Raw genomic sequence first — 8,841 nt, forward strand, 5'->3', positions numbered from 1 at the left:
GCCCATTTGGTGATTGGAATACTTGTTTTTACAGTGAAAGAATGAAAGAAGAAAATGGATAAAAAGGCACAGGAACAGATAAGAGAAGCCAAATTGTAAGACTACAAGCATATGGAAGACAGGGTTACATTCCCAAGAGGCTGGACTATGGTACCTGGAATCTTCTGTAGCATCCATAAATAAATAAATAAATAAATAAATAAATATCTATTGAATATAAAATAAAGGTCTAAGGAATTGTGCCTGGAACTCACTCTACAATACAGGCAAAACTTCAATACACATATGGCAATACACACAGTATATGTGTGTATATATGTCAGAATAAATAGATTCATAAGTAGAGAATTATAAAGCAAATATGGCAAAATGTTAACATTTGATAAATCTGGTTTTTAAAGTATGTTGGAATTTTTCACATTATTTTTAAATTTTTCTGTAGGTTTGATATTATGTCAAAATTTAAAGTTCAAAAAGCTAGTGGTCCAGAAGGAAAGTAACTTATCTCAAGGAAAATTAGATGAGAAAGCTTAGAGTAGGGCTGTGGGGGGTGGGGGGCTGAGAAAGTAATTACAAATATCCACTATAGACATAATTTAAAGTGATGATGTAAAGCTATGCTTATGGATAGGTAATATGTTATGATAGAACAATAGGGAAAAATTTTATTTTATTATTATAAATCAATAAAATTTTGTAAAAAGAAAATTCTCATTTAAATCAGAGGTTGGCTACTGTTTTCTTTAAAGGGACAGATAATAAATATTTACAGCTTTGTGGGTAAGTTTCTGTTGCACATACCCAACTCTGCCATTGCAGCAGAAAGAAGATTTAGACAATACACAATAGGCTGTGGTTGTGTTCTATTTCTTATAAAAGCAGGTGGCCATCTAACTTTTCCTGCAGTGTGCAGATCCTTGATTTTGCAAATGGACACTTTTTCCTCTACAACATGGTTTATAGGGAAGGAGCTCCTGTGAAGCTTCCTGTGGGCCCCCTAGACCTATAGGCAGGCAGTATGAGAGTTCCACTAGTCCCAGGCAATTGCCTTTTAATAAGCAGATCAAATGAAATTTAGTGAAAATATTAAATCAAAGCTCAGTACCAACACAGTGAACTTCTATACAGTTAGAATACTTACTGCCATTCAGAATAACTGAAGCTATAGAGGTTTTACATTTCATAGTTTCACTATCAATTAAAGTTTTATGCTAAAGTAACCTGGTCATCAGAGTTGATTTTCCATTTCTTCAACTTGAACTTCTTGATTAGACTAACACATTTGCAGTTCTGCACTGTTTAGCACCTCACTGAAAACCTTACAGAGCTTAATATCACTCTGGTTCTTGGCACAGTTCAAAAATTGTTTTCTCATAAAAGCAGAGGCCACCAAGCTGCTGCTAGCTGCCTTCCCTAAGGCTCTTGGTAAGTGATATCACTTATATTGAGGGCTCAGCATTACTTCCTTGACTGAAGCTCCCAGTGATGTCATGGCCCAGCATATGCCAGACAGCAGAGCCCAAAGCCACACCAGCTGCAGTGGTTGCCACCTTAGTCCATCAGAATTGGCTTCTGGGGTGCAACAGCAGGTGAGCCAACTGCAGATGGTGAGGCTGCTGCTGGTTACTGGCCTAGTCACAGCTCTCATCTGAGGGGCCAGGCTGGCTGGGGACGGGGGTGGGGGTGAGGTGAGGCTCTGGCCAGGCCAAATGCTAGGTTCCTGGCAGCTGGCATCCCGAGTGAGAAACTCTGTTTTTTCTATTTATGCAAACTTGTCATTGGGACTTTGATAGGAATTGTACCTATCTTTCCACTTATATGTGTTTTCTTCTTTAATGTTATTATAGTTTGAACCTTAAAATGTTCTCCAAAGACTCATGTGTTAAAGAGTTAGTCCCCAGCCAATGACACTATTGGCAGGTGGTGGAGACTTTAGGAGGTGGCACCTAGTTGGAAGAGGTGGGTCACTGGGGGTGTGCCTTTGAAGGGTATATTTTGTCCCTAGCCCCTTAAACCTTCTCTCAGCTTCCAAGCTGCCATGAAGTAAGCAGCTGTGCTTCCCCACAGCCTTCCACTGTTACGAGATGCCTAATGAGGGACACAGACAATGGAGCCAACTGACCATGACTGAAACCTTTGAAACCATGAGCCAAAATAAATCTTTCCTCCTTTAAGCTGTTTCTCGGGTGTTTTTGTCTTAGCAATGGAAAGTTACTAACAAGTGTCTTTGAGCAGTGTTTTGTTGTTTTCAGGACTCCTTGGTTAAGTTTATTCATAAGTTTTTTTTTCCCTTGGGTGCTACTATAAAGAGAGCTGTTTTTTTTTTCACCTTCTTTTCAGACTGTATGATTGTATATTGTTCATTAATAGTGTGTAGAAATATCACTTATTTGGGGATTTTTTTAAAGAGAGAGTGGGAGGGGGGGAGACAGAGAGAGAGAGAGAGAGAGAGAGAGAGAGAGAGAGAGAGAGAGAGAGAGAATTTTTTTAATATTTATTTTTTAGTTCTCGGCGGACACAGCATCTTTGTTTGTATGTGGTGCTGAGGATCGAACCCGGGCCGCACGCATGCCAGGCAAGTGCGCTACCGCTTGAGCCACATCCCCAGCCCTTATTTGGGGATGTTAATTTTGTATTTTTTTTTCTTTTTTGTGGTGCTGGGGATCAAATCCAGGATCTTGCACATGCTAGGCAAGTGCTCTACCACTGAGCTACATCCCCAGCAGTATCCTGAAACTTTGTTTCATTAGTTTATTAGTTTTAACAGATGTGTGTGTGTGTGTGTGTGTGTGTGTGTGTGTGTGTGAGAGAGAGAGAGAGAGAGAGAGAGAGAGAGAGAGAGAGAGAGATCTTAAGTGTTTCCTGTATACAAGATTATGTCATCTGCAAAGAGAGATTTATGTAATTTGAAAAGAGATAATTTTACTTCTACCTTTCTAATTTGGATGTTTTTTGTCTAACTGATCTGGCTAGGATTTTTAGTACTATATTGAAGTAATGAAAGCAGCCATCCTTGACTTAGAGGAAAGCTTTCATATTTTCACCATTGAATATGAAGTCAACTCTAGGTTTTTTCTTTTTCTTTTTTAATATACAGCCTTCATTATGTTGAAATAGTTTGCTTCTATTCCAGTATGAGTACTATCATGAAAGAGTGTTGCATTTTGTCAAAATGTTCTTTCAGCATCTAATGAGATTTATGTACCAGCATCTAATAAGATTTATCTTTTCTTTCTTTCATTTAGTTCTATGATATATTGACTGATTTTTTTGTTATTAGATTATTCATGTTACTTCAAAATTAAGTCCCACTTGATTTAACAATATACACTTGATTTACTTTAATGTGTGTTGATTTTTTTTTTGGTAGCATTTTGTTAAAGATTTTTGCATCAGTATTCACAGAGGGTATTGGTGTGTGTGTGTGTGTGTGTGTGTGTGTGTGTGTGTGTGTGTGTTTTAATAGTCATCTGGCTTGGTAATAGGTAACTTCCAAACTCATAAAATGAGTTTGGAAGTATTCCCTGTACTGCAATATTTTAATAAATTTTGGTGCTGTGGTTTGGTTATTGATGGTCTTCCAAATGCCCATGTGTTAAAGTCTGGTCCCCAGGATGGCATTACTGGGAGGTGGCAGAACCTTTAGAAATGGGAAGTCTTTAGGTTACTGGGGGTATGCCCTTGAAGGGGAGTATGAGACCCAAGGTCTTTTTTTTTTTTTCTTTCTGACTATCCATGACATTGACTACTTTTGGTCAAAGCAACAAGCAACAAGGACAATCATGGGTTGGAACTCTAAAACTATGAGCCAAAATAAAACTTTTCTCTTTATATGTTGATTATACCAAGTATTTGTTACAGTGACAGAAAGCTGACTAACACAACTGGTGTTTCTTCTTTAAATGTCAGTGAAGCCATTTGGCCCTGGGCTTTTTGTGTTTTTTTTTTTTTCTGCAAAAACAAAAATTCTAATTCAGTCCTATCAGTTATAGGTATATTCATATTTTCTATAAAATTATTAAATTGTTTCTAGAAATTTTTCCATTTTTATCTGGTTTATCCAATTTGCTGGTATACAATTATTACTCTCTTGTATTCCTTTTTTGTAGTATTATCAGTAAAATGCTCTTTCATTTCTGATTTTAGTTATTTTGGGACTACAAATTATTTTTTTAAATACTATAGCTGGGCATGGTGGTGCATTCCTCTAATCCTAGTGATTTGGGAGGCTGAGGCAGGAGGATTACAGGTTCAAACCCAGACTCAGTAACTTAATGACTTAGTGACACCCTCTCTCAAAACTAAAAAGAAAAGAACCACAAATATAGCTCAGTGGTAGAGTACCCCTGGGTTCAAGACAAAGAAACAAGCTAAAAACAACTATAGAGCTGAAGTGATCTTCTAGTTGCATCATACCAAGTGGTACATGATATCTACAAAAAATAATAGTTATTATAATCTTTAGGTATTGCTTCTCAGGCAGATGAGAAGCCTCTCAAGGGCAATTTGACAGTATCACACACATTTTTTTTGAGAGAGAGAGAGAGAATTTTTTAATATTTATTTTTTAGTTCTCCACCGACACAACATCTTTGTATGTGGTGCTGAGGATCGAACCCGGGCCGCATGCATGCCAGGCGAGCGCGCTACCGCTTGAGCCACATCCCCGGCCCTTACACACATTTTTGATTGTCATAATTAGGAAAGAGTTGCTACTGGTATTTAGTCGATAAGGAGAGGGATAGTAGTAAACATTATATTTGACAAGTCAGGTCCACCACAGCAAAGAATTATCTGGCCCATAATATCAAGAGTGTGAGGTTGAGAAACCCTACGTTAAAGAGTTTTTGCCAGATTCTGCCACTATAGTTAGTATTTTCCCCTTTACACACTGCATTTCTTTGAAGCATGTCAATAGTTGCAGTTTCCTCTGAGGGCCTGGGGTTCAGATATGTCCCCCACATCCTGGAGGAGGTTAGAATCTAAATATATCATTTGGAATTCTTCCATAAGGAAGCTCTCTTCCATGTTTACTTATAGTATTGGACTCATGTATATTCCACCTTGTAAACGCCTTCTGGTTGGCTTTGTGCTCTTTAAAAAAACAACACAAAACACACACACACACACATATGTGTGTGTATTTTAGTTTTAGATGGACAGGATCATTATTTTTTTATCTTTATGTAGTGCCGAGGATCAGAACCAATGCCTCACACATGCTAGGCAAGTGCTTTACCACTGAGTTACAACTCCAGTCCAAGGCTTTGTGCTCTTCTGACATGCCTTTATCCTCTTGTCATTAGATTTCTTGTTTATTTTCTGTACTACAGGATGATTCAAGTTCATCTCACACTTTCCGTGTCCTAGCCCTAGAATCATCCATTTCTCAAAGGAGCCCTGCTGGCAGCTGGAAGTTTGCTGGGGGCACTTCCAGCTGCCAGCAAACTTCCAGCTGCCGGCTGATGATTGGCTTCCAGCGGCTGATTGGCTCCTCTGCGGTGATTGGGCTGTTTCCCTGCCCTTTCAGACCACGGAGCTGCTCATTGGGGAACTTCTTTGGCTCCACCCATGCAACCCAGCCAATTGGCCTCAAGAGCAGGAGGATTGTGGGAGGTGGGGAGGCTGGTGTTGGGGTGAGAGGCTTGTGGGAAGCCGGTGGTGGCAGTTGGGCTCTGAGGGTTTTTTCCTGAGGAGCTGTTTTGTTTGGCGTGTGTGGTTCTAAAAATAAAGTTAGTTTCTTTTGACAAGTGGCTCCTGAATTGTGCCCAGCCAGACTGCGGCAGAGCCCTGATTCCTTTTCCGGAGAATAATACTTAGAAACCAAGAACTGGGTAGGCTGTTACTGGAGTATCATTTCTTCTAGGTCACCTTGGAGAACAGAGCTGGGTAGTGTGTGTACTAACTCATATATAGAAATATGTCCTGTAGTTGCTTTTCTCTCTTTGAGTTACGTATGTATACAATATATACATAAGTTAATATTGATGTCTCTGACTCTAATAGATCTGATAATAGATCTGGTAATTTCTTATTCAACACTTATTCACAAATTATAGGCATGAAAAATTAAAGTGTCTGGATCAGGTGATCACCTTAAAGGATGACAAATTTAGGAGCTCCACAAAGCTCCCTTTACTTTCTGATCAAAATGGAATCCTTCCTACTCTTCCTCCTTTGTTTTTTTTTAGTTGTAGTTGGACACAATACCTTTATTTTATTTATTTATTTTTATGTGGTGCTGAGGATCAAACCCAGGGCCTCGCACATACTAGATGAGCACTCTAGTGCTGAGCCACAACCCCAGCCCCCTACTCTGAATTCTTATAAGCATCTTATGATTACATTGAGTCATGTGTTTTCTCAATCACTAGCAATACATGCTTTATTAGAAGATATCATATATTCTTTGCATAGAGTATAACCCCCCAAAAGTCTTGACTACATAATTTAACAACATCTATTAAATTAAAATATTTAATTAGATAATTATGGGAGATAATCAAAGAAAGTGAGAGTAGAATTTATCAAATGGCTAACACCAAAAAGATAAGGATAATTTTTTATACTTGTCTTTTTAAAAACTATATTTTTCAGTTGAAAATTCTGCATGTATGTTTCCCTTTATCAATACATAGGTTTTTTTTAAGTCTGATGAATGCTACCACTTGAAAAACAAGAGTAAAGTTCTTTTTATTTTTAGACAGATTATACCATACAAATTAATCATGTAGGTCATTACTTTAGCTTCTGTAGAGGAAAAATTTGCTATCTTCTCTATACTTACACATGTCTGTTACCAGAGATATGTGGGTTTTTGAACTCCAGCAATGGGATATCACATAATTCAATTCTGACACTATCTATCTGGAGTTCTCTCAGACTTCTCAGGCTAAAGACAGTTTCATAAGACTGTCAGCAACTTTAGGCACATATTACATGTTCATATTTTCACTGGTGCTTCTAACTGACTATAAATCACAGGTTCCTATAACCCTCTCTATGGGTCTGATTTTTTGCTAAAATGGTTCATTGAACTCAGGAAAACAGTTTACTTACTAGATTACTGGTTATTATAAAATAATGCAACTCAGAATCAGCTAGCCGGAAGAGATGCATAGGGCAAGGTTCTGTGAGAAGTGACACAGAACTTCTATGCCCTGTGGGCTACCTTTCAAGTACCTTCTGAGTGTGTCAACCTGGAAGCTCTCTGAATCCTGTCCTTTTGGGCTTTTATAAAGGCTTCATTAATGTAGGTGTGGTTGACTAAATCATTGGCCAGATTAGTCACTTAGTAGCTGTTTTGGTCTCAGACAGACTGACTTATATCATACTGTGTTCAAGTAACTTTTGTTTTACTAAATAATGGCCCCAATGCATAATAGTGGTAATGCTGGCAATTTGGATATACCAAAGAGAAGCCAAGACACTTCCTTTAGTAAAAAGGTGAAATTTTTATTTATGGAAAGAAAAAAAATAGTATGCAGAGGTTGCTAAGATCTATGGTAAGAATGAATCTTCTACCCGTGAAATTGTGAATAGAAAAAAATGCATTCTCGCTTTGGTGTTGCACCTCGAATTGTAAAAGTTATATCCAAAGTGCAGGAAAAGTGCTTAGTTAAGAAGGAAAAGGCATTGCATTATAAAGTTCAGTGCTGTCCAAAGTTTCAGGCTTCCACTGGGTATACCCTGTGGATACAGAGGAAATACTGTATGTATTTCTTATTATAAATAACAATATCACAGCCATCATTTTTGTTCAATAGATGACAAGATAAGCAGTAATAGAAAAATCTTCATATTTTGACAAAGAAATTTGCTTTTAAAAATCCTGTTCCACATTTCAAAGCTGTAATTAAATGGCAGTGAGAAAGTGATTTCACATTTTAAAGTTTATGGGCTGCATTACTGACAGTGAAATAAATCAGCATTTGTTGTGTATAGTACAGGAACTCACACAAACTCATGCTTACTAGGAAAACCAAACCAAACCAAAACAAAATAACTTTTGATAAAAGGGAGCACTTGGGATATCTAGTTAGTAAGCTTAATACCACAATAGCATAGTGTGTTCACACACGATGAATACATAGATACCTAGTGTGAGCATAAGGTAGGACTCTCTAGTTGTCAGACATCTATATAAATGCCAACTTAGATATGAAAGAGATTTGTTTTCTCCACATTCTCTAAAATAATTCCTATATACCATTGGTAATATAGACTCACTAAAGATTTGAGATTCTAAAACTAATACATTTCCTTTTGAGTTTTGATTAAACACCTCTACACACTGAGTTTTAAAATATTTGATAACTTCTGCATTAAATGTTATTATATATTTCTTACAATGATACAACTCCTTTTTTGTGGAATATGTCTGAATAAAAGACAGCTTTTCTTACATTATAGCAAAGATAGAATTTCTTTCTATTGTTGCTAACAGACAATTGGTAAAAAAAAAAATTATTCACACTGAAGAGTTTCCCACAAATCTCAGAACTCTTCCTCAGATTTTTTTCTTAATTTTAGTAATGTATGGGCTTCAAATTAAATTGTCATTATAAAAACTGATTTAGTTTTCTCTCCAGTGGGTTTTGTTTTTAAATTGAGCATAAGAGCTAAATATTGATTAATACCTTTTTCATGGTCATCAATAGCATTCATAAGATTTTTGTTCTGGTATAGTGTCTCTGGAACTGAATAAAGTTGGTGTATATAGTAAGGGTTTCTCCCCATTCATCATATTTAAACTGTCTTGCCCAGAATGGAGTTTCTCTTGATTAATAAGATCAGAGAATTGGCTAAAACTTATGCTGCACTGAACACACTGGTACATCT

The sequence above is a fragment of the Ictidomys tridecemlineatus genome, chromosome 13, assembly GCF_052094955.1.
Source record: "Ictidomys tridecemlineatus isolate mIctTri1 chromosome 13, mIctTri1.hap1, whole genome shotgun sequence".
NCBI classification, from domain to species: Eukaryota; Metazoa; Chordata; class Mammalia; order Rodentia; family Sciuridae; genus Ictidomys; species Ictidomys tridecemlineatus.